Source organism: Syngnathus scovelli, chromosome 15 (genome assembly GCF_024217435.2).
Source record: "Syngnathus scovelli strain Florida chromosome 15, RoL_Ssco_1.2, whole genome shotgun sequence".
NCBI classification, from domain to species: Eukaryota; Metazoa; Chordata; class Actinopteri; order Syngnathiformes; family Syngnathidae; genus Syngnathus; species Syngnathus scovelli.
This window is the reverse complement of record NC_090861.1, coordinates 12,169,576-12,196,108: the sequence shown is the minus strand read 5'-3', so window position 1 is coordinate 12,196,108 and position 26,533 is coordinate 12,169,576. Positions and strand designations below refer to the sequence as shown.

At 44.0% G+C, this 26,533-nt stretch overlaps 3 long non-coding RNA genes and 2 other non-coding genes across 6 annotated transcripts; 3 read left to right on the top strand and 2 right to left on the bottom strand.

Moving 5' to 3' along the window:
- Nucleotides 1–378: 378 nt before the first annotated feature.
- Nucleotides 379–450, bottom strand: trnaq-cug (transfer RNA glutamine (anticodon CUG)). The gene has a single exon. It is a non-coding gene; the product is annotated as a tRNA-Gln (tRNA).
- An 856-nt stretch (nt 451–1,306) lies between these two features.
- LOC125982089 (uncharacterized) lies at nt 1,307–4,885 on the bottom strand. Its single transcript, XR_007486257.2, has 2 exons — nt 2,413–4,885; nt 1,307–1,832 (listed from the first exon to the last, which is right to left on the bottom strand). It is a non-coding gene; the product is annotated as an uncharacterized lncRNA (long non-coding RNA).
- Nucleotides 4,886–4,999: 114 nt separating this feature from the next.
- Nucleotides 5,000–13,815, top strand: LOC137840967 (uncharacterized). 2 transcript variants are annotated; one of them, XR_011088210.1, is made up of 2 exons: nt 5,000–5,131; nt 9,247–13,815. It is a non-coding gene; the product is annotated as an uncharacterized lncRNA (long non-coding RNA). The 2 variants fall into 2 exon arrangements; XR_011088209.1 differs by lacking the exon at nt 5,000–5,131 and adding an exon at nt 5,792–7,295.
- A 3,284-nt stretch (nt 13,816–17,099) lies between these two features.
- Nucleotides 17,100–17,214, top strand: LOC125982847 (U5 spliceosomal RNA). The gene has a single exon (XR_007486504.1). It is a non-coding gene; the product is annotated as a U5 spliceosomal RNA (small nuclear RNA).
- A 2,060-nt stretch (nt 17,215–19,274) lies between these two features.
- On the top strand, nt 19,275–20,047 carry LOC125982075 (uncharacterized). The gene is made up of 3 exons (XR_007486242.2): nt 19,275–19,399; nt 19,615–19,832; nt 19,902–20,047. It is a non-coding gene; the product is annotated as an uncharacterized lncRNA (long non-coding RNA).
- The last annotated feature ends 6,486 nt before the right edge of the window (nt 20,048–26,533 follow it).

Below are 26,533 nucleotides of genomic sequence, written 5' to 3'. Positions count from 1 at the left end.
AAACACTTCCTATAGCTTCCAATGAGAGTGTGGATTCTGGTTGAAGGTATATTGGACCATTCTTCTTGACAAATCTGTAACTCCTATAAACTTCATTTCACTTCTCAAATATCACTGTGTCTGTCTGCTATTGCTGATCCGAACAGCCAAGGATTTATGAAGAAAATCTTGAAATTGATTAGGGGTGCCCAAACTTTTGCATATGACTGTATATGACCAAAGATTTGAGGTCCAACCGAGACTGGAACTGAGATCACTGGATTCAGACTCTAGAGTGCTCATGGAACCCTCAGGTGTAGGGAAGCATACGATTTCATGGGGCAGCCCACAAGCTGCTGCCATCTGTAAATTTTTCCCAGCTAAATGACAAATTATTTGAGGTCCCACCGAGACTTGAACTCGGATCACTGGCTTCAGAGTCCAGAGTGCTCACCATTACACCATAGAACCCTAGCAGTGGCAGAAGGAGGAGCATATTTTTTCTGAGCACAATGCACTAGCGCTCATTTTACGAAAGTGACAAAAGTAGTGGAGGCAGGGCTTACACACTCATAGGGCTGTACACAAAGTACTGAATTGGAATTTTCTTTTTTTTTTTTTCCATGTAAATGACTACATTCTACCGTGGCACCATTGAGAGCGTCCTTACCAGTTGCATCGCTGTCTGGGGTGGTAACTGCACTGAACAGAACTTGAAGGCCCTGCAGCGCATAGTGAATACGGCTGGTAAGATTATTGGTGCTTCGCTCCCCTCCCTGAAGGACATTTACACCTCCCATCTCACCCGCAAGGCAACCTCGATTGCGAGAGATGTGAGTCACCCGGCTCACTCTTTGTTTGACCTTCTGCCCTCTGGGAAGAGGTACAGGAGCCTGCGCTCCCGCACCACCAGACTCGCCAACAGCTTCTTTCTCCAGGCTGTTAGGGCCCTGAACTCGCTACCCCCTTCTGCGTAGCGTGCGGCACTGTTGCGCTATTTTCTGGAATGTCTGCTGTACGCGCACTTGCTCCTTTTTTTTTTGCTCCTCTTATTTATTTATTTATTTGTTGTTATTTATTCATTATTTATTCGGGACGCTTTTGTTATACTTGTTTACTTGTTTGTCTGTTGTGGGCCATGTCTTGTCACCGTGGGATAGGGGGGAACGAAATTTCGGTTTCTTTGTGTGTCTTTGGCATGTGAAGAAATTGACAATAAAGCTGACTTTGACTTTGACTTTGACAAATTGGAAGTTCCACCAAGACTTGAACTTGTATTGCTCACAATCACAGCATGCAAACATTGATTGATTGATTGATTGATTGATTGATTGATTGATTGAACATTTATTGATCCGGGGGTGGGGAAATTCAGGCCCCAGCAGAACCCATACCACAGAGCGGGTACACAAAAGACACACAGATGGCATGAGCGCAACTCAATAGGCTCTCATAAGGCACCGTACAACGGCGCCACAAAGACATCACAGCAAACCAAAGCAAAAAGACAAAGGAAAAAATGTAACAGTTGCCAACTAGCACCCCTCAATATCAGAGAACACCCCAAAACACACAAAATACACTCCACGGGGTCCATAAACAGGTGAAAGGGCAGTCCAGTTCAACGGCGCTCAAAGGACCGTGGTCGTGAATCGGTGAAAACATCACAAAACAGGCACCCTGGGCACCCAGTCGGGGCACGTGCAGATGGTCACCACGGGGCTTGCACGGCGAAGGTCGTTGGTTCCGACGAGCACAAGGCTGCGAGGCCAAGGCGAGGGACCCGTCAGCACCAGCCGGATAAGCAGGAAGCCGGTCTCGACCGATTACACGGTAATCCAGAAGAGCATTAGCTTTAAAACCATCCAAGATCTAAAGTAAGTTCCACCAGTTGACATTGTAACTTGGAGAACATGTGACTACTTTATCAAATACTATATGACCAAATATTTGAGGTCCCACTGAAACTTAAAACTCGGATCACTGGATTCAGAGTCCAGAGTGCTAACCATTACACCATGGAATAGACACACACACGCACACACACGCATGAACACACAGGCACACACGCACGCACACGCACTCACACACACACACACACACACACACACACACACACACACACACACACACACACGCACGCACACGCACACACACACACACACACGCACACACAAACAATACTCAATGCAGCTGTATAATGTGGACATTATTTACCAAATCTACATTGAAATTATAATGAATACATAAAAAATAAACTAACTATGGTGAAAGGATACCCAAGAATGAGAATATCATCGAATGACAAGATGAACAATAAAAGCAACTCGAAATAAGCGATATGGGCATGAAAAGGTTTTAACGTTCATAAGGGGTGACCATGAACCAACAGATTAGGCTCCACTAGGTTGTGCCCTGATAAGTTGCACTCACTGAATGTCTTCTGGATGGATGAACTGGAGGCAGTTCTGGAGTGGGTCTGCAGTCAGCTGGCCAAGCCAAGAAGGAAAGAGTTGGCTTGACAGTTAAAGGTAAAAAAAAAAAAAATGGAAACACAGATTAGAGGCTGGTTTCACCCTACACGTGGTCAGGGGAGCATTTTAGCGGAGTGTCGCACACCTGGCTGTTGCTGACTCAGAGAGCTTCTGGCTCACATTTGCAGAGGTGTCCCTGGCACACTTTGCAAAGCAGACAACACTGACAAATAAATTTAGAAAACATTGTTTCCACCCAGTCTCAAACAGGGGTTGTTTCGCATCTTCGAAGAACATGATGACCACTACGCTATGGAAACTGCTGTGACGTCCAAAGCATTTTGAGAAGCCCGGCAAAAGTTCAACAAAAGTGAGTGAGGAAGAAAGCAGGCACTTATGAACTTTTTGATTTGCTTTTCAAAACTGTGCCAGCAAAAGCAATGTTTTCATTCAAAGAAATGAACTCCGCGCCGGGGAATTGAAGCCCTATTTGCCGAGCCCAGGCTAAGTCGTTTCGCTAAAGGGTACCTGATTTGAGACTGGGTGAAAACTAGGTTTCGCACTTTTGTATAACTTTTGCCAGGCTCTTCAAAAGGCTATGTGTGTCAGCGCAGTTTCCACGGTATAGTGGTTATCACATTTGCCTCACACGCTTAAGGTCCCTGGTTGGAAACAAGTCTTAAGATCCTTTTGATTTTAAACTTTGTGTCAGGGAATTGAAGCTCAGTTTGTCAAGCCGAGGCTGTGAATAGCATAGCTAAAACGGGCTGTTGCGTTTTGTTCAAGATGTCCATCGTTAAGCAAGGAAAACAAAAATGTGAAGTAACAGTTTTTGTAACAGATATTAGGTTGTTTAATGGCGGTCAGTGCACAAGGCACTTCAGCAGAAGAAACAACAAGGTCACACTCCAGATCAGAAGGCTTTATACTGACCAAAAGCAGGAACAAGGAAGGGAATGGGAGGGAAGGATAAGGTATGTTCTGTTATCACCTGAATATCCTGTTATTTACTGAATGTTTTGTGGAACTTTACTGAGCTCTGTGTGCCGTGTCTGTGCTCACTGCCTATGTGTAAGTGAAAGTCACAAAGCTCTGTGTGCTGTGTCTGTGCTCTGATTGAGCAACTATGTTTGGGTAAATTATTTACACATTGATTGATATGATGAAGTGTATATGTTTGTATAAACTAATAAGAGTATCTGCACATTGCTGTGGCTCCCTCTTCAGGCCCTAATTGGATCCCCATTCACTTCCATCCTTTCCGTTCATTATCTGTACCGCGGGGGGTCGCAGGCGAGCTGGAGCCTATCCCAGCAGCCAATGGTGCAGTAGGCGGGGGACATATTGTAACTGGTTGCCAGCCAATCGAAGGGCACACAGAGACAAACAATCATTCGCACTTGCACCACACCTATGGGCAATTTGGATTACTAAATCGGCTGACCAAGCATGTTTTTGTGATGTGGGAGGAAAACCCAAGGAAAACCTACGCAGGCACAGGGAGAACCTACAAACTCCACAGAGGTAGCACCAGATCACAAGTCAAAAGTCCTTATATGATACAAATGGATTTGCTTTCATGTCGAATAGTATGCTTTGCATGTTTGAATGGGGATTTGGGGAGGTTTCACTGAAGATGTGAATGAATGAGGGACACTTTGGGCCAGTAAGTAAGGTGCACCACCGTAGCAGATGTTTCCATAGTGTGATTATCACGTTTGCCTAACACGCGAAAAGTCCCCAGTTCGTGACTGGGTAGAAACAGCTTCGTTACGTTCCGATTGATAGCGAATATGACATGGACCTGAGGACTGGATTTCAGTGATTAATGAATTCTGATTAATATCATAGTCGGTTTGGGCGTGCACTTCCAGGGTCGTAATTGTGTGTCTACCGCTACCTCGTGGCAGTCAGGCCTAAAAAAAAGATGGGAACGCCTGAGGGAGTTTCGCCAAGATGAATTAGGAAGAACTTTATAAAATAAAGTTGATGTTAAAACGTAGGTGGACGTAATGTCTGGAAGCTTGTGTTCAACAGAAGTCTGTTTGGCAACAGTGAACAACGGACAAATTCAGCAAAGTAATTTAATTACGCCATGACCCAGATTCGTTCCGAGGATGCTACGGCCACCATGCTATACGATCATGACCGATATGATATCACAATAAGTTTAGGGTCTTTTATTTAGGATCTTCAGCCAGGACACCCAGGCAAACCATGAAGGAATGTTGATCTTAAAATGTTGGTGGAACTATCCAACTGTGCAGATCCGATGATCCCAAAGATTTGGGGTAAGACAACATTGAAAAAACCTTTTTCTTTGTTGACAGTGTCACTTCTATTGTGGCTTAGCTCTTCTTCGTTTCACATCTAAAGTATCGTATCATTTTACCTTGCGGCTTATACTAAACCGTACATACCATATCATGTCACCCATACAACTCATGCATGAGATGTGATGGCTGAGATATTTAGGCGATGGGTTGCCACTCATCATTTCAAATCACATCCTAGTCGGATTTTCATTATCTTCACATCCAAAGTGTCTTGGCACAACATACATACCGTGACTTGTCAACACAAGACTTTCAAGACGAGGTGGCTGAGAGGTTATGGCGATGAAATGCTAGTCCGTTGTGGTCTGCACACCTGGGTTCACAGCTTCATCCCCGTCGAAGGTTGGTTTTAAATTTTTGTACAGTGGAGCCTCGGTTTTTGAATGTCCCCGTTCTCGAACAAATCAGTATTTGAACAAAAAATTCGAGATTTTTTTTTTTGTTTCGGATGTCGGACGAAATTCGGTTGTCGAACCTCGCGAGATGAGCCGAGAGAACCCGCATGCCAACTGACTCAGTTCGTTATTAGATTCTCGTTACTCTGAGGATTGCATCAACTCTAATCGTGCCTCCAAAGGAAGCAAGTGGGAGCAGTAAAGCAATCCTAAAACACAAAGACGCTCCCAAAGCAATGCGACAGTGAGCGCCCGGTGCGCTGCGGTTGCGCGATCGGACCAAATTAAGCTCCCTGCGCACTGAGGTCCACTTAAATTCTGGAAAGTACATCAGGACTTTAAAAATATTTTGTAAATTTTAGCGACCGCTCTGTCACAATAATGCGAGCAGCAGTTGTGCGGTCGGCGACGCGCTGCAGTTGCGCGATCAGACAAAAATCATCTCCAGATGATTGATTGATTGATTGATTGATTGATTGATTGATTGATTGATTGATTGATTGATTGATTGATTGATTGATTGATTGATTGATTGATTGATCGATCGATCGATCGATCGATTGATTGATTGATTGATTGATTGATTGATTATAGATCCCTGGGGGTGGGGAAATTCAGGCCCCAGCAGTATTCATACCACAGAGCGGGTATATAAAAGACTCAGATGACATGAGCGCAACTCAATAGGCTCCTATAAGGCTGCCACACAACGGTGCCACAAAGAAAGCCAGTAAGCACGAAAGTTAAAAGCCATCAAAGCAAAGCAACAAGACAAAGGAGAAAAGTAACAGCGGCTAACCAGACTCCCTCAATTCCAAAGAACACCTCAAAACACACAAAATAGCCTAATAGGGTCCATAAACAGGTGTAAGGGCAGTCAAGTTCAACGGCGCCCAATGGACCGTGGTCGTAAATCCGTAAAACATCACGAAACAAGAAAACGTGTGAGCAGCGTCCCGGGCACCCAGTCGGGACACGTGCAGATGGTCACCATGGGGCTGGTACGGCAAGGTTCCTACGAGCACGAGGGAGCGGACCTCCCAAACGGGTCGCGGCTGCGAGGCCAAGGCGAGAGACCCGGTCAGCATGAGCCGGATGAGCAGGATGGCCATCGTAGAGTCACGACCGATGTGTACAGCCATCCCAGCTCCCAGGGAAAAAAAATATCCGATCCGAAACAATCTGCACACGCCGAGGTGCAGTCGAAGGCACCAGCATTGCCGAATGGACAAATAGAAAGAAAGAAAAAGGAGATAAGAACAAAATAAAGTACAAAAGAGAGAACACTGCTGGTAGGCTTCCACTCACAGTGGCGCCAAACCAAAAAAAACAAAAAGGCCTTGCATATAAGGTCACCGCTCGTGGGGTCCGACAAATAGTGGATTTTGAAGTTTCTCTTCAGAGAGAATCTTTGGCCACAAAATGAGTAGGAGACAGGTTTTTCACCTGTGTGTGTTCTTGCATGTGATTTTAAGTTTACTTTCTGAGAGAATATTTGGCCACAAACTAAACAGGAAAAAGGTTTCTCACCTGTGTGTGTTCTTGTATGTGTTTTAAACTCTCCCTTCTCTGAGAATCTTTGACTACAAATTGAGCAGGAAAAAGGCTTTTCTCACCAGTGTGGGTTCTTGTGTGTCTTTTTAAGTTTCGCTTCTCTGAGAATCTTTGGCCACAAACTGAGTAAGAAAAAGGGTTTTCACCTGTTTGTGTTCTTGCATGTGTTTTTAAATTTACCTTCTGAGAGAATCTTTGGCCACAAACTGAGCAGGTCAAGTCAAGTCAAGTTTATTTGTATAGCCCTAAATCACAAGCAGTCTCAAAGGGCTTCACATAGACAAACAATTGACACTTATTCTCAAAGCATCCCCTGATCTTTAGCTCCCAAAAGGGCAAGGAGAACCTCAAAAAAACCCTACCAGGAGAAAAATGAGAAACCTTGAGAAGGGACCACAGATGGAAGGATCCCCCTTTCAGGATCACCAGGCTACAATGGATGCAGAGAGGGCACCTAAAATACTTAATATGAAAATCAATGAAAAAGTGGATGTCCAAGTCAAAGCGAAGAGCTGCCAGAGGTGCCCTCGATTGTCCTGGCAGTGTGTTCGAGGAAGGTAAGCTGCAGTTCCCTCATCCTGAAGTGGTCCACGAGAATCCAGATAGCCGCTCTCAGCTTGAGTGCCACCGAACCACCGGGGATGGGGAGAGGGAGCAAAAACAAACTCCTGCCGAATCGGCCACTACAGGTTAATTAAAGGCCATATCATAGAAATGTGTCTTTAAACGTGTCTTAAATGTTTCTAGAGAGGTAGTAGTTCTAATATCCATTTGTAGGGCATTCCAAAGCTCTGGAGCTCAAATAGAAAATGCCCTAGACCCTGCAGACATTTTCTTGGCCCTCTGTGTCACTAAAAGACTAGCATTTTGTGAACGAAGGTTACGAGACGGAACATAAGGAACAACTAGGTTGGCGAGATATGAAGGCGCTAAGCCATGCAATGATTTATAGGTTAATAGGAGAACCTTGAAGTCACATCTTAAATGGACCGGGAGCCAATGTAAATTGACTAATATTGGGGTAATGTGATCAAATTTTCTTGTCCGTGAGAGCAGCCTTGCAACAGTATTTTGTACTAACTGTAGACTTTTGATGCTGGACTTAGGAAGACCAGAGAATAATGCATTACAGTAGTCCAGGCGCGACGTGATGAACACATGTATAATAGTTTCCGCATCACCGGTCGAGAGGATCGGACGAATCTTAGCAATATTACAAAGGTGAAAAAATGCAATTCTGGTTATATTCTTAATGTGCTTTTGAAAGGAGAGCGTTTGGTCAAATATTACCCCGAGATTAGTTACAGTATCACTCTGAATGATAGTACGGTTATCTATAGTTATAGTGGTTTCCTTAAATAAGTGTTGATAACGAGTTGGACCAATTATCAACATCTCAGTTTTATCTGGGTTAAGACGAAGGAAGATGAGAGACATCCATTGCTTGATCTCCGCAAGGCACGCCTCAAGATTACAACAGTCCCGCAGATCTGTCATCGATAACGGCATATATGTGTATCTCTTTGTGTGTCTTGACATGCGGAGGAATTGACAGTAAAGGAGACTTTGACTTTGATATATAATTGGGTGTCATCCGCGTAACATTGACATTATAGAACTCAGAGGACGTATTGCCATGGACCACTCGGTGCGTCCGGTCTGATAGATGTGAATAGAATCAGCCTCGTGCTGACCCTGACATACCAACACAACTTTTAAGACGCTCTAATAAAATATCGAAGTCTACAGTGTCGAAGGCTGCACTAAGATCAAGTAGTAACAATACCGATGAAGTGTTCGAATCCATAGCTATGAGGAGATCATTAGTCACTTTAGCAAGTGCTGTCTCAGTGGAATGATTAGTTCTAAAACCAGACTGAAAAGATTCACATTGATTATTGGCGACCATGTACTCAATAAGCTGCTGCGCTACTACTTTTTCAAGAAGTTTTGCTATGATTGGGAGGTTTGAAACTGGCCTATAATTACTGAGACAGTCGGGGTCAAGATTTGGTCGCTTAAGTAACGGTTTAATGATAGCAGTTTTAAAGGCTGTTGGCACTATCCCAGAGGAGACAGACAGATTAATTATATTTAAGACAGACGGACCTAAAATTTGAACTAATAATAATTTAGGATTGTTTGTATTGGGATTAATGACTTGCGAAAAATAACAAGTTTTTGCTAAGATAAGTGCATCTTTATATTTCAGGAAAAGGGTTCTCACCAGTGTGGGTTCTTGTGTGTCTCTTTAAGCTTCCTTTCTCTGAGAATCTTTGGCCACAAGCTGAGCAGGAACATTTTTTTTCACCTGTGTGTGTTCTTCCATGTGTTTTTAAGTTTACCTTCTGAGAGAATCTTTGGCCACAAACTGAGCAGGAAAACCGTTACTCACCTGTGTGTGCTCTTGCATGTGTTTTTAAGTGTCCCATCTGAGAGAATCTTTGGCCAGAAACTGAGCAGGAAAAAGGTTTCTCATGGGTGTGGGTATTTGTGTGTGTTTTTAAGTCACCCTTCTGAGAGAATATTTGGCCAGGAACTGGGCAGGAAAAAGGTTTCTCCAGCTCTCTGCTTCCGGGTTGTTCTGACAGATCGTCGCTCTTCGGACACAAAGTATGGCAGCGGACCAAGAGGTATGTACGGCTTCGTGCACCAACTGCACCCTTCTCTTAGAGAGGTTGTCTCTGCTAGAGGGACGTGTCCGCCAGTTAGAGCAGAATAGTGCGATAACAGTAGTTGCGGCGGACACAGACGCGGGCTGTAGTCAGCCCGCTAGCCCGGTTAGCATTAGCCCCAAACGGCTTGCTAATCGCGATGAGCCAGGTAAGACGCATAGCCGTCCAAAGTCATCTCGGTCTGCTGGCCCTCGCACTTTGGTCATAGGCGACTCCATTACCCGCAACATTACGCTTAAAAATCCAGCCACGGTAATGTGTATTCCTGGGGGCAGAGCACCTGACATAGAAGCTAATCTTAGGGAGCTGACTCGCAATAGGCCTAGTCAACAGCGTAGTTCCAACAACACTAGCTACTCGGACATAGTGATACACGTCGGCTCCAATGATGTTAGGATGAGACAGTCAGAGATCACAAAGAAAAACATAGCGAGGACTTGTGACCTTGCCATAAAGATGAGTCGGCATCGAGTATTTGTCTCTGGCCCCCTGCCTGGGAGAGGCACTGATGAGAGGTTTAGTAGATTAGTCTCCCTTAATCGATGGATGGCTGGGTTCTGTAAAAAGCAGGGACTGTATTTTATAGATAACTGGTCCTCCTTCTGGGGCCGCCCCGACCTGCTGAGGAAGGACGGCCTTCACCCTAACTGTGAAGGCGCCTTCACTCTTTCTAGGAATATAGATTACTGTTTGAGCCACTCATGACAGGTCACTTTAGAGCAGGCCAGGGCACAGGTGATTAGACCACCTGTGAGGATGGGTTTGGAGTCTGTTAAGTTAAAGTTAACTAGCGCTAGGCTAGACTTTCAGCATACACATAGCTCCTCGTGTAGACTAGAGCGCGACAGTTTAAATAGTGCTGCAGTACACATAAACACACTTTCTACTGGGGTAGTAGACAAATCCAATCACTCCGTCCCGACCGGTCTTGCTGATGAAACGGTGCCTGTTTTAGATAACTTCACATGTGTAACAAATACTCATCAACAAATTCCCACGGTCGTTTCATCCCACCGCCCTAATAAACTTTTGAGAGGTGATATTAGGCCTAGAGAACACAATTTTACTCGCATCCCGTTTAAAAATCCTTCGATAGATACGCACCCTGATCAACCAATTACACTTAAATTCGGTTTTATGAATATTAGATCACTTCATACGAAAGCAGTTCTCGTTAATGACCTTATCATGGAACATAATCTAAATGTTTTTGGTCTTTGCGAGACCTGGTTAAAACCTAATGAACTGCTGCCACTTAACGAGGCCTCGCCTCCAAATTTTGTGAGCTCGCATGTGGCTCGCCCTCGAAAAAAGGGTGGGGGTGTCACCCTCATCTCAAATTCTGAGCTTAGATTTAGGCCTCGCTCAATTCACGTATTTAAAACATTTGAAATTCTCATTGTGCGATCCACTGCGTTACCGTCATTCTATCTTGTTGTTATTTACCGCCCACCCGGGGCTTACTCTGGCTTCCTGGATGAATTTTCAGAAGTTGTGGCTGATCTAGTGACAAATGCAGATAATATAGTTATCATGGGTGATTTCAACATCCACATGAATTCACCGTCGGAACCACTGACTTCGGCATTTCAAACTTTAATCGATACGTTTGGTTTTACGCAAGCTGTACAGGCAGCAACGCATAAGAATGGAAATACCTTAGATCTGGTATTATCCCGAGGACTAGCAACCTCAAATATAACAGTACTGCCATACACTACTGTTCTGTCTGATCATTTTTTAATAAAATTTGAAATTTTAGTTCCTTGTCAAAGACAAGAGAGCAATCAGAATTATAGCAGCCGTAATTTTAACTCCATGACTGCAACTGCGCTATCTGAGTTACTGTCGCCGGCAACCGCCATGTTTCCCGCGTACAGTGGCTCTATCGATAATCTTACAAATGAATTCAATGCGACATTATTAAAAGCCATCGACTCTGTGGCACCGCTACGTCTGAAAACTCGCCGTAGATGGCCAACTCCGTGGTACACAGATGAAACACGTACGTTTAAACAATTATGTAGAAAGCATGAGCGCAGATGGCGTTTAACCAAACTTGAGGTTTTCCATCAGGCATGGAAGGACAGCCTCCTGAAATATAAAGATGCGCTTATTTTAGCAAAAACTCGTTATTTTTCGCAAGTCATTAATCTTAATAAAAATAATCCTAAATACTTATTTGATACAGTGGCAAAGCTAACTCTGCGCCAGCCGACCCCCGATAGCTCCTTCCACTCAGCTGACGAGTTTATGAAATTTTTTGCTCAAAAGATTGAGTCCATTAGGGACGAGATCAAGAATACCATGCCAATCGCTCCGCCGGTTACTAGCGCTGGGGATCATGCAATAACCCTCTCAAATTTTAAAAGCGTGTCCCTTGAAATGCTTACAAAATTGGTTAGTACGGCTAAACAAACAACATGTTTACTCGACCCGCTTCCAGCCAAACTACTTAAAGAAATATTTCCAATTTTAGGACCGTCCATCTTAAATATAATCAATCTGTCTGTTTCCTCTGGGATAGTGCCAATGGCCTTTAAAACCGCTATTATTAAACCACTACTTAAGCGAGCAAATCTTGACCCGGACTGTCTCAGTAATTATAGGCCAGTTTCAAACCTCCCATTCATAGCAAAACTTCTCGAAAAAGTAGTAGCACAGCAGCTTATTGATTACATGGTCGATAATAATCGATATGACTCTTTTCAGTCTGGTTTTAGAGCCAATCATTCTACAGAGACAGCACTTGCTAAAGTGACTAATGATCTCCTCATAGCTATGGATTCAAATATGTCGTCTGTATTGTTACTACTTGATCTTAGTGCTGCCTTTGACACTGTAGACTTCGATATTTTATTAGGGCGTCTTAAAAGTTGTGTTGGTATCTCAGGGTCAGCACTAAGCTGGTTCAATTCCTATCTATCAGGCAGGACGCACCGAGTGGTCCATGGTAATACGTCCTCTGAGCTTTATAATGTTACTTGTGGTGTCCCACAGGGATCGGTACTCGGACCGATTTTATTTAATATTTATATGATTCCGCTTGGGGGCATAATACGTAAATAGAATATTAGTTTTCAATGCTACGCGGATGACACCCAATTATATATGCCGTTATCGATGACAGATCCACAGGACTGCTGTAATCTCGAGGCGTGCCTTGCGGAGATTAAACAATGGATGTCTCTCAACTTCCTTCGTCTTAACCCGGATAAAACTGAGATGTTGATAATTGGTCCTACTCGTTATCAACATTTATTTAAGGAAACCACTATAACTATAGATAACCGTACTATCACTCAGAGTGATACGGTAACTAATCTCGGGGTAATATTTGACCAAACGCTCTCCTTACAAAAACACATTAAGAATATAACCAGGATTGCGTTTTTTCACCTTCGTAATATTGCTAAGATTCGTCCTATCCTCTCGACCGGGGATGCGGAAACTATTATACATGCGTTCGTCACGTCGCGCCTGGACTACTGTAATGTATTATTCTCTGGTCTTCCTAAATCCAGTATTAAAAGTCTACAGTTAGTGCAAAATGCCGCTGCGAGGCTGCTCTCACGGTCAAGAAAATTTGATCACATTACCCCAATATTAGCCGAATTACATTGGCTCCCGGTCCATTTAAGATGTGACTTCAAGGTTCTTCTACTAACCTATAAAGCACTGCATGGCTTAGCGCCTTCATATCTCGTCAACCTAGTCGTTCCTTATGTTCCGTCTCGTAACCTTCGTTCGCAAAACGCTAGTCTTTTAGTTATACCGAGGGCCAAGAAAATGTCTGCAGGGTCTAGAGCATTCTCTATTCGGGCTCCAGAGCTTTGGAATGCCCTAGCAATGGATATTAGAACTACTACCTCAGTAGAAACATTTAAGACACGTTTAAAGACACATTTCTATGAGATGGCCTTTAACTAACTTGTGATGGCCGATTTGGCCGGAGTTTGTTCTGTTCTCTCTGCCCACCTCCTCCCCGGCTGGGGAGGGGGTTAGGTGGCTCAAAAGCGGATAGCGGCTGGCTGGATTCTCGGGGACCAGTTCGGGATGGGGGAGCTGCGGATCGGCCCCCTTGAGGACACTGCCAGGACAATCGAGGACACCTCCGACATCCATTTTTTTCATTGATTTTCATATTATGTATTACTTTTGTACTCTCTGCATCCATTATAACCTGGTGATCCTGAAAGGGGGATCCTTCCATCTGTGGTCCCTTCTCAAGGTTTCTCATTTTCCCCTGGTAGGGGTTTTTTGAGTTTTTCCTTGCCCTTTTGGGAGCTTATGATCAGGGGATGCTTTGAGAATAATTGTCAATTTTGGCTATGTGAAGCCCTTTGAGACTGTTTGTGATTTAGGGCTATACAAATAAACTTGACTGGACTTGACTTCTCAACCGTGTAGGTTCTTGTGATTATTTTTAGGTGACTGTTCTGAGTGAATCTTTGGCCACAAACTAATATTTTTCACCTATGTGTGTTCTTGCATGTATTTTTAAGTTTACCTTCTGAGAGAATCTTCAGCCACAAAGTGATCTGGAAAAAGATATCTTACATTTTCCAACACTGAGAACATTTCCAGTGTTTGGTATAAAATATCAACTTCTGACTCATCATCTGCAGCATCAGAAGCATGTGACAGCATGTCATCACAATCTGATGTTGGAGCTAAGAGGTCGTCTGCTTGCGATCCTCAACGGTGGGCTCGATTATCTTCTGTTGTCGTGTGTTGACGAGAGCTGCTTCTTGCAGGCTCCGCCGCTTTGCTCACCTCATGTTGACCCTCATCTATACTTTTCAATGAGAGACAAGTTGAGGGCATACTGTAGATATCCTCTTCTTCCTTCTCTTTCGCCTCCTCTTTTATCAAAGTTGCTCTGGCTCCGCCTCCTCTTTTTTGATGAAAGGACACACCTTGTCCTGTTGCTCATTAATCATGGCTGTTCCTGGCTGTTGTCACATTCAAACATAAAGACCAGCGCTTCAACCACCAGCTTCAACCAGTGTCTGTTCCACTGCTGGAAGTGGATGTCGCTCCCTCTGCACAGATTTATTTAGTTCTGTGAGGTCAGAGCATATCCGTACTTTTCCGTTGGGCTTGGGTGCCACTACCATTCCGGCACGCCATTCGGTTGGTTCCTCCACCTTACTGATGACGCCTTGTGACTCCATTCTCGCCAACTCCTCCTTCACCTTTGGAAGTAGTGGCAGCGCAACACGTCTTGCCGTAGCGATTGAGAATGGCACTGCATCGGGTTTCAACACAATGTCGTATTCTCCTTCCAATTTCCCTAATCCATTGAACAGGTTGGGAAACTGTTGTTTTACTCTAGCTTTTGAGTCGAGAGTCACTGTATCAAGCCTAGCTACTAACTTCAGTGCATTTAGTGCTGGCCGTCCCAATAGTGGGAATCCTAGTTCTTTCACGACATAAATGTCTTGCATTGTTTCCTTGCCATTTTTGTGGAGTTTAGTATTGAATTTTCCTTCCACCGTTAAAGGTACATTTCCTGGCCCACGCACAACTCTGCTGACGTGCTCCAGCTTTGCCAACTGTCCGTTGTAGAGTTTTGCTGGTATCGCCGTGACATCGGCGCCAGTGTCCATTTTGAATTTTGTGTCTGTGCCACCCATTGATATTGTTACAATCCATGGGTCATCATTTTGGCCATTGCTAAGTGCCCCTAAAAATAAATCAACACTCTCTTCTGTGACATTCATTTCATGCACCATTTTTGTGCGGCACACCTTGGCATAATGTCCTCTTTTCTTGCACAAATTGCATGCTGCTTCTCTTGCTGGACATTGTTGTGGATTGTGTCCTTTCAAATCGCCACATTTCCCACATTTTGTCTGTTTTGGGGTCTCTGAGAACGTCTTTTTAACCATTGTCCTCTTTTGTTGCCCTCCCGTACTTTTCCAGCAGGTGGCAGTGTCGGCTCGCTGACGCTGTTTCAGGCTGACGCTGTTGAGTTCCGCGCTTGCTGCTTCCATGTTAAAATTACTTTTCAACATTTCTTGTTGTTTCTTTACTTGTTCACTCTGACGGCACTTTGTCATGGCCCGCTCTAGAGTCAAGTCCGGGTCTAGCTGCAATTGTTCTGAGAGTTTTTTGTCTTTTAATCCGACCACCAATCTGTCTCGGATCATTTCTTCATGCAACGCACCGTAGCCACAATGCTCCGATAGACAGTGAAGTGCAGTAATAAAGCTGTCCACAGTTTCTCCCGCCTCTTGCTGTCACATATTGTATTTGGCTCGTTCAAAAATTACATTTCTTCTTGAAATAAAGTGTGCATTTAGCCTTTCCCTCACCGTTCCATAGGCGGTCATCTCTCTGTCAGTCAATCTTAATGACGTGAGGATATCCTTGGCCGCTTCTCCCATTGTGTAGATTAAGGCATTTACCTGGTTTCCCTCAGGTTGTGTTTCCAGTCCGGATGCTACTCTGAACCTTTCAAAGCGCTTTATCCACTTCGGCCATTCCTCTGGCTTGAACGTGAATTTCTCCGGTGGCGGCACATGGAACCTCTCATGCTTGCGTCTCCTCACCGTCACGCACACGGACTGCACCTGCTCCCCCTTTTGTGAGGCTTTCAATGTCCGGGACCTCCAACTCCGTGGTATCTTCCTTTTAGCACCACTTCTGACACCATGTTGGGTTATCTATTAATTTATAATTAATAGTAATACGTTGAAGAACCAGACGTGAGACGGTAGTAGGATTGAACAGTCAAAAGGGTCCCCCCTCGTTTATTCACCCCTCAGGAATACCGCGCTATTCAAAGGTTCCTACTACCGTAGTTCACCTAATATTACAGCCACCATCGCAGTGGAGGTGAATTACACTCCAAACCATGCCAGCAACGTCAAAAGCCTCAATTATTTGCGACACAAGAGAGATATAGAGCATTTCTGAAATTTGAGAAACCATTTGAGAAATTACGATCGTATTTTGTTTCCCGATTTGTGTTGAATAAAGTTATGAAATTACAAATTTTCAAATAAAACACAGAGATGGGATCATTTCCTATTCTCTCATACCAAAAGTACTGTCACGTGCTGGCGCCACCTGCGACAGGACCACGCCCACCTGTCAGTGGAATCGCCGTCACCTGCCACGGGCTCATGGACAGCGAGATATCAGCGCCGCCAGCGCACACCTAAGTGTCAGTCTGTCCCTTGATGCTGCTTCGCTCATCAGTCCCTGAGATACTGACTCGCTTGACTATTGGAAATCCCGCAGAATCGTTTGTCCTCTCCAACCCGGTCGTCGCTCTAGCGCCAGCTGTTCCCATCATCCCCTTCCACAATAAAGTCTGTCGCTACGCACTTGGCTGTACTGTCCGATCCCTTACAAGTACACGTACCAAGACATACAACTGTTGCAAAATAGTCGCCCAATCGATAGGTGATACCGTTTGAAAGAACGAGCGCCGTCAGTGTTCGATCAGGTACCTACAATCCTGTGCGCCAACAATGTTTAAAGTAAAAAAGACATTAATGAACACAAAATACTCGTTTAAACCTTCTATTTAAGTTGAGTCCTTGTAAGTATAGTAAATCTATGAACGTCTATTGTTTGTATTAGAAGGAATGGTTGCTGCAATTTGAGTGTGAGAACGCCTGTGAATTTGGTTGACCAGCAGTGGGGTGGCCCGGTTTGACCCAGATTATCAGCTCTCTCTTTCTTCTCTTCAGATGGAATAAATATTTCGCCTTTTACTAAAGATTTCCGTGGGGAGGAAATATAAGAGGCTATCTCAATATTTTTGATGCTCTGCGAAAGCGTAGCATTCTTTCTCTGTTAAAATATCAATATCGCAACGGATAGCCACCTATATCATTCTCCGCGCGACAGTCATACGTTCACATAATTCATACCCACACATATGTGAACATGTTCACATAAACAGAGAAATTATGCCGAGTGCAGACAGACAATCACGTTTAAGCCCTCGTTTATCAATGTAGTTTAATGTCTGGTGGTACCCATTTGAATGGGCACATGTCAGTCTATTGCAATTTGGCAAAGAATATTGTTATTGAATAAAAACCAATAACCACCCCACCAATAAGCACTCCTGCTCCTCACATCAAAGAACACGGACTTGAGAAGATCCGTCGCGCTGTGCTTCGTTGAAACGTGGCTTGACGGACGCACCCACCACCACGCCGTGGAGTTAGCTGGGTTTCGGCTATTGCGTGCAGATCGCAGCGCGGAGTTCACTGGAAAATCAATGGGAGGTGGTCTCTGTTTCTATATTAATGAACGTTGGTGTACTGATGTCACGGTGTTGAAAGAGTCTTGCAGCCCTCTCTTAGAAACACTTTTCATGAACTGCCGGCCGTTCTATTCACCACGGGAGTTCTCCTCGATCGTCATGGCGGCTGTTTACATTCCACCGCACGCACGTGCGAGTGAAGCCACGCAGATGCTGGCTGACCAGGTGTCAGACATGGAGAAACTTCTACCAAATTCACTAATCATTGTTCTGGATGATTTTAACAGGGCGAACCTCGCACATGAACTCCCCAAATACAGACAGCACATAACGTGTCCCACCAGAGGGGCACAGACACTGGACCACTGCTACACCGTCATTAAAGATGCATACCACTCTGTGGCTCGTGCGGCTTTAGGACTCTCGGACCACTGTGTAGTTCGTTCATCTGATCCCGGCCTACAGGCAGAAATTAAAGACTTCTAAGCCTATTGTGAGGACTGTGAGGAAGTCGACAGTGGAGACAAGGCAGGACATCCAAGCTCGCTTTGACTGCACCGATTGGGGAGTTTCTGAAGCTGCAACTTCAGACCTGCATGAACTCACTGACACTGTCACATCATACATCAGTTTTTGTGAGAATCTGTGTGTGCAGACTAAGACCTTCTGCACGTATGTTGTAAATTTTAGCCTGCATGTGTCTCTGCATGTTGCCTTAGAACACCGGGCCGGCAGCAGTGGGATTACGCATAGGTTATTTGTGCTGGACAGGGAGGTTTAGTTTCAGTAATGTATAGGTACCTAGAATGTAGAAGGGCCAGTTGTCCGTGACCACAAAAGAACCGAGTAGATGGCCTTTTAGGGACAACGAAAACAACAAGTATACTGAGAGTCGAACCGCAGCTGTTATTCAAAGCGATATAAGAGTATAAGAGATACGATGCCTGGGAGACGAGAGGGAGCAGCTAACATCTTTGCTTTTGGGTCACTCGAATATTTGGAGAAACTTCACTCTGACATCGGTTGAATAAAATATTTTCCCAATCAGCCGTGTGTCACTGAAGTGTTCCTTCTCTCAGCCAGCCATCTTCCACCAAGTGTTTTTTTTGGAGACCAGCGGAGCAACAAAGACAATTCACCACACGTACAACAACGACAAACCTTGTTTTACACCGAACCTCAGGAGGCTGCGCAAAGTCAAGGAGGAGACCTACAGGAGCAGCGACCGGGACCTGTTCAAGCAGACCAGAAACACACTGAACCGAGAGGTCAGGAAAGCCAGCAAGTATTACGGGGAGAGCCTGGAGAGACACCTCTCTGCCAATCCTGATCCCTCAACAGTGTGGAAAGGTCTGCAGAGCATCACGGGCTTCAAATAACGAACCCCCTGTCCTGTGGAGAGCCCAAGGCTTGCAAACCAGCTAAACAGGTTCTACTGCAGGTTTGATCGGTCCTCCCACACAACAGGACCTCCTGCAGCACAATCCACATACTCACCTCCCCCCACAACCGCTCTGTCCACTCCTCCACCGCCGTTGTCACCTACTCTCTTGCAGAGGCCGCGCCCGCACTCCAGATCCGCGAGAAAGAAGTGTGCCACATGTTCCGGAGACAAAACATTAGGAAGGCACCGGGCCCAGACGGCGTGTTACATTCCTGCTTGAAAGTCTGTGCTGAACAACTAGCACCCACCTTTGCACGGATCTTCAACCGTTGCCTCGGATCTATTGACAACAATGGACTTTGTTCGCACTTGGTAAGTTCTCCTTTAATATAAATTCATATTGAAAATGGCTAAGGATAGCCCCGAGGCTAAGAACGTGCAGTGTGAAAAGCCCTAAAATGTGATAGGATGTTAGGAGTCATCAGCAGTAAATATGCAGTCAATTTTGGCTTTAGAGATTACACATGACTAATTTACATTACAGAGAGTAGCTACAGTAACTCCTGGTTTTGTCTTACTGTTGTCAGGGTCCGGGGTGGTGTACCTCCTTTTTCCACAGGGAGCAACCGTGAGCAGAGTGGCAGAGGACCCAGTTGGAGCTCATCAGGCCCGTTAAAGGAGGGCTCTTAAGGAGCATGCTGTCAATTGCTCGTCGTGTCCTACCTGTTGTGATCACCTCCACGGTTGTGCCTTTGGCTCCTCGATACCCTCTTGCTCATCGACGCCACGTTCTCCTGATCCTCAGGTCTGCTGTAAGATCTCCGCCATAGCCACGTCGTATCCTCTGACCAAGCCTTGTGTAATTTGTTGGCAGATTCCCTCCACGGCTCACCGCCAAGATCCACCCCGTCTGGCTGAACTCCACACGCTCCGCCGTTGCTGCTCCTTGCTCCTAGCGCAGATCCTCCCGCTCTGCCTCCACCGCATCTCCTCCAATAAACACTCATCACTCATTCTGAACTTCTGAGTTGGTTTCCTGCATGTGGGTCAAATCATTCGCCAAAACGATGACAACCGCCTTTCTCAGATATGTAGTAATCTAACATAAACGTTAGTCAAACAACCCTAACCCTATGCTAATAATAGTAGTTTCACATTCTTGTTGGGTGTTTCACTAGCATGTTGTGGGTAGTGGAATACCATTAAACAAGACCAAAGAGAGGATCATAGTGGTAGAGAACATTTATATTTGAAACACAATGACAACGTTACTGTTAGGGTTTTTCAGATTATCCTTATCGTATGATTATGTTGGAATGCAACCGGTAATAAATAAGATAGCTGTCCCATCCTACACAAGGTCGTAAAACACCCCCTGATATGTTTTGACTAGAGCACAAGGGCTTCCTATTCAGCCTACTCTTATCCCCACTCTGTTTCTCTTAATAAATATGCCCTTGCAGGAGGGAGAGTTTTAGACTTCACTTCTTCAACGTGTGAGCTCTCCACCTGCAGGTGTCTAAAAGGACTTGCTTGTCTCTCGTGTGGTTCTTGCAAAATAAGTTGGAGTGAGCAAATCTCTAACATTTTGGTGCCGAAACCCGGGATCCCTCATACCCGCTATCTGTCTGACGAAGAAGGACGTGCTGCATTGTCGACAAGACAGCGTCCATTAGGAGGACCTGGAGGAGAAAGTCCTGGGAAGAGAATTGTTAGAGATTCGCTCACTCCAACTTAATTTGCAGGAACCACACGGGAGACAAGTAAGTCCTTTTAGACACCTGCAGGTGGAGAGTCCATTTGTCGCTGTGCGTGCAGCGATGTTCGAATGGAGGTCTGAACTCTCCACCCTGCAAGGGCATATTTATTAAGAGAAACAGAGTGGGGGGATGAGTATGCTGAGTAGAAAGCCCTTGTCCTCTAGTCCAAACATGTCAGGGGATGTTTTACGACCTTGTGATAAAGAGGACAAGGTAGGGTATTTATTACCTGTTGCATTCCAACATAATCCTACGATAAAGATAACCTGGAAAACCCTGACAAGAATTCTTCGCTGGGCCAGCATCTTAGGTCTGCCTTCGCCTGACAGAGGTGGATTGACGGGACCCGGCAGTGCAACGAACCAGGGGACAAGTAAATTAAAGGCCCGAAGTTGTGTGATTGTGTTGTTGTTTGTGAAACGCGTAAAAAACCACAGGTGCACAAAAGATACGGCTTCGGTTTATCCGAGCTATGAGATACGGCTTTGGTTTATCCGAGCTATGAGATACGGCTTTGGTTTGTCCGAGCTATGAGATACGGCTTTGGTTTGTCCGAGCTATGAGATACGGCTTTGGTTTGTCCGAGCTATGAGATACGGCTTTGGTTTGTCCGAGCTATGAGGCCTAAAAAAGTGCTAGAGTTTGTGTGATTGAGTGTGTGACTGGTAGGATAAATTGACTAAATAGCTGTTCTAGCATTGATCCACGGCATTAATACAGGCTAGTAATTTGTTGAAAGGTCAATTTAAACCTGCATTGAGGATCCTCAAAGAAAAAAAATGTGAAAAAAAATTGTAAAACCTTAAACTACTAAAATTAAGATGGGAAATAAGAACGGTAAATCTCTTGCTCTGCTCTTCTTTGAGATGAGAAGTTCATGGCGAGTAGATTTCTTAATTGTATGCAATACATGCTGAAGTGAAAGAATATGTAAGGAATACAAGGAAATTTGAAATGTGGAAGAATTGGTAGAAGTGCTAGAGTGTGGTTGAAATCTTCACAAAGAGATAAGAACGAATTCAAGAGACAAAAGCTAGAAAAATGAAAACGGATGAGGTCACAAGTGTTTGTCAGACCAGGACACAATAAGGCCTCTGTGAGCAGGTGCAAGGCCGCAGCTCAAGCCGCGGCTCAAGCGAGGGGCAAGAGGAGTTTGATAATAATAATAATAATAATAATAATATTTTTGAGGTGGCAAATTACAAATGACTAGAGATCAAATTGTGTTACACTAAAGTTAAAATATGCAAATCAAGTTGTAAAGAAATACAACTTGCTTCTAGAAGATACATAAATAAAATTAGAATGGGCTGTCCTCGTGTGCATGGGAGGGACCAGCTCATGATCGACCACAGGAAATGGCCAGCCTGTGACGAATCATTGGTGCTGGGACCTACCTTCCGCACGCGAGAGCTGTGCATCTGTGTGCGTATGTGTTAAATTGATGAAGATAGGCTAAACTTTCCATTTGAAGAAATTTGCTAGACTGTTGAATTTACACCGCAGAACAGAAACAATTTTGACAGATAAAAATGAAAGAAAAAGAGAGAAATCTGTTTGCGAGCAGAAACTAATCCACACTAGTGCATGTTAGTGTCAAGCCCTCATGAGAAATTCGGAGTAAACAAAACAACAGAACATGCTTTCAGGAATTGGGAGAAGCTAAATTGTGAATTTAAGATTTTGCAATGCTACATTTAATAGGAATAATTGATTGGTTGTGTTACAAGATTATACAAAATTCTAAAGTCAAGCTAAATCTGAGAGATTGAGTTCTTTAAATTTAAAAACAAAGAAACAATTCCGATTAATTTGCCAATTGTTTGTTTTTGTTAAGTTATTTTTTGAATTAGTGGATTGTTCTACCAAGAAACTTGAGTTGAAAATGATATATGAATGTTGTGTGGTGAGCTTGGATGAAATGGGACCAATGTGATAGGAAGACTCCTTTTTGGAGACTGTGTGAGATGCATATGATGAGCATTGATGAATGATTGCCTGAATGAAAGGTTGAATGGTTGAAGTTGTTGGCGACTACTATAGAAAATTAATAGAGCGACTTTGATGAAAGAGTGATTTTGAGCAGGTTGAATGCTAAAAAAATCGATTGATAATTAACTAGAAAAAAAAAAACTGGAGAACCAGTAACACATGTAGAAGATGTGTGAACTGAAAAATTAAGAAGCGTTTTGGAACGAAAGTCAAATTAAATAATGATGAAATCATATGTAGTAATACAACACTTTACTATATATGGATTCTCTAAATCATACAGTCGAGTAAAATAAAACATACATTTTGATTTGTATTCAAATTTCCAAGATTCTTATGATAAACAATGAGAAAACGATTGAAAAGTAACTAAAGAAACTACAAGAAAGTGAAAATGTCTAATCATTTGCTAGCTGAGTTGCTCCCCATTCGTGGAGGCCATCCATTTACTTGCTAAGCTAGTTGTCAAAACAGTCCAATTGCCACGAAAAGTAGCTATGTGCACGTGTGCAGTACACACACACACAAGACTGATAAGGTGTCAAGAGGTAACAAGCTTGCAGACAGAACCACAAAGCTGCAGCACAAAAGACACTTCAAATTTTATACACACAAGAAGCAGATTAAATCACTGAAACATTTTTAAAGATATGCAGCGACAAAGTCCATAGAGTGAAGTTCCATTATGGACGAAAAAAGGGGCAAGATTAGTGATTTGGCACTATAAATGACCTACCCTACCGAAGAACCTATGCAAATGGGCAGCAATATTGAGCCATGGTGCGTGTCACATGGCTCAAGAGGAGGGATAGTGGGGCAGGTCAGTCAGCTTTATACAACATATGGATTTGATTCATATTCAAAACATTTTCAAAACAAAACAATTTTTTATTTTTTTTGTAGAGCTTGTTTCAACAAAAACAAAAACACTGAATGCCTTCAATTTAAAAGATCAATTTGACCTTTGCAGGACGATCTGCTGTGTCGGATCTGGACTGCCATGAATGTATGATGTTTATATGTGTACTTTGTCAACAACCGCTGTAGATGTTAAAGAATGGGATGAATATCTAGAATGAATGTGGATAATTTTTTTTTCAGGTAACTAACTATAAGAGTAACTGAAAAAAGAAACAATTGATTGCTTATGGCAAAACAAGCTGCAAAGACAGAAAAAAATTGAATATGTCATATGTATGGATTTGCGACCGATTATTTATGTTGTACCGTTGCCATTGACCAAAGATTGTGTGAAATCTGTCACGACTACTGGATTGTGAAATGTGTGACAGAGCATTCTATATAATATCCATTGAGAGAAAAAAGGAAAGAAAAAAAAAAGCCATTGCTTTCAGAGAATGTAGTCAAGCAAAATTGTATATACATCAACATGCCAAGATCTGGGAAAAAAGCTGGTAAAAACCAAAATACCTTTAAATTTGAGAGGCGACAATGATTTGACCGAAATTGATGCAATTGGAGTCCCTAGAGGAGTTCCTGATTAATAAGAATTAAATGACCAAATTGCAGCAGGATGGGAGTCCTCCATTTGCTGCTGGTGAACGATGAACAAGAACGTAGACAGGATAAATTACATCCATTACAACATGCAGAAATTGGGCAAACAGACACAAGCAGGGCTCGAGGCAGTGCATGAACAGCTAGCCACGCCTTCCCTAATGTCGATCCAGAACCACAATGCTCATGATATGTTGTTGTCTGAGAAAGGTGTCTGCGCAATGTTTGGAGAACAATGCTGCACCTTCATCCCCAACAACACCGCCCCTGGTGGGAGCCTGACGGAGGCGATTGCAGGCCTGCGATCCCTCAAAACGAGGAGGAAAGAGCACTACAAGTGGATGACTGCTTTTGGGAAGTATAACGCCCTTGTGTCCTCAATTTTACCATCAGTCGCAGTGTTGCTGCTATGCTCACCTTGTATGGATGTTCCATGCCATGTCTCCATGCTTGGTTTAATCGTCTCGTCACTACAGTAATATCGCCCATGGAGGACGAGATTGCTCAGATATACCTAATGTCTGAGCGGCAACATGATGATGTTGATGGCAAAATTCCTGCATCTGTGTTACCAGACTTTTCCCAGATCCGTGGGATTCTAAATGATGACATCGCAACGTTTATCCTTTGGTGTAAACATATTTGTCCTCATAAATGTGATCCGACGACTGAGAGTCGAGAAAAGGGGTTGTTTACGGTGATGTGTGAATTTGAGCAAATATGTGATAAACAGTGGGGAAATGTCAGGATAATTAGTTTTGTAGAAGCGCTGGCCGGCCTGAACCGGTGGTCTCATACCTTCGCTCAAGGCCAACACATCTGCCAGGTTTTAGGGAGTTCTTATACTCCCTTCCTTGTCTTATCTGTGAGAGGCTCTCACTAGTTATGAACAGGACACCTTTGTTCCTTGTTTAGCTAAAGAGAAGTTCTTTATTATACCTTGTAGTTTCTATTTATGACCGGGACAGTTTTTACGTTATCCCATATTTACTCAATGTTTGGTTAAGTAGACTTCATGCAAGTTGTTGGGAGAAATATACTCTTTATCATTGGATTCTATGTAACTACTTTTGTGTACAAGATTCTTCGCAGTATGTGACAGTCTGGCCTCGTGATAATGACTTGGGGGCATATGGCCGGCTAATGACTGGAGTCATTAGCCGCGCTATACAATAAGCCCCACAGTTAGCTAGACATGTACAGATCATGAGATTGTCATGGGATGGCTGAAGCAGACAAAGGTCTTATTTAAATTGAAGTCATGAGTACGGCACAGCGATGTATTCCCAGAGGCACTAAGACTACGTCTTTGTTAAGCTAATGGTCATGAGACGTCCATACTGCCCCGTCCATAGGAGTATCCCCTTTGTTCTGTGGTAACCAGCTCAGTGGCCTAGTAGTAGAGTGTCCGCCCTCTACGAGACTGGAAGGTTGTGGGTTCAAACCCCGGCCGGGTCATACCAAAGACTATAAAAATGGGACCCATTGCCTCCCTGCTTGGCACTCAGCATTAAGGGTTGGAATTAGGGGGTTAGATCACCAAATGATTCCCGAGCGCGGCACCGCTGCTGCTCACTGCTCCCCTCTCCCCCAGGGGATGGATCAAAATCACATGGGGATGGGTTAAATGCAGAGGACAAATTTCACCACACCCAGATGTGTGTGTGACGATGATCATTGGGACTTTAACTTTAACTTGACTTTAACTTTAATGAGATATAACTATGGAATGTCCTTCCTGTTTGGGAACCTACCCGATCATGTACACTTGCCCAATTGTTTCTTTCTCAATAAAAGGCACGGCTAAACTCGAGAAGAGCACGGATCTCAGCCACACTTGCTGTGTGTCTGGGGTGCGTCCTTCTGCGCAGAAGAAAACGCTAAGCCAAAAAAGACCTACCGTCTCTGAGATTGATTTCAGATAAATGTTGTCAACCCAACACAAGTGATCGCACATCTACTTAACGTTTGTTGGAGTGTATGCACGAGAGGTATCTGATGATTTACTCATCATTATTATTGTGTGAAAGAAGGTCTAGAGCATTGTTTTACAGGGACACGGCATCCAGGAGTTGGATATCAACACCGTGCTGTCACAGTCAAGGATGCCGACCCTTACCGCCCTGGACTTGCAGACGGTGCCTGTGATCAGCTATTCTGGACAAATCTCAATGTGACCGTTAAAGGACGAACAATACCGCAAGTGGCCTACACAGAGAGACCAGCTGGAGTGGAC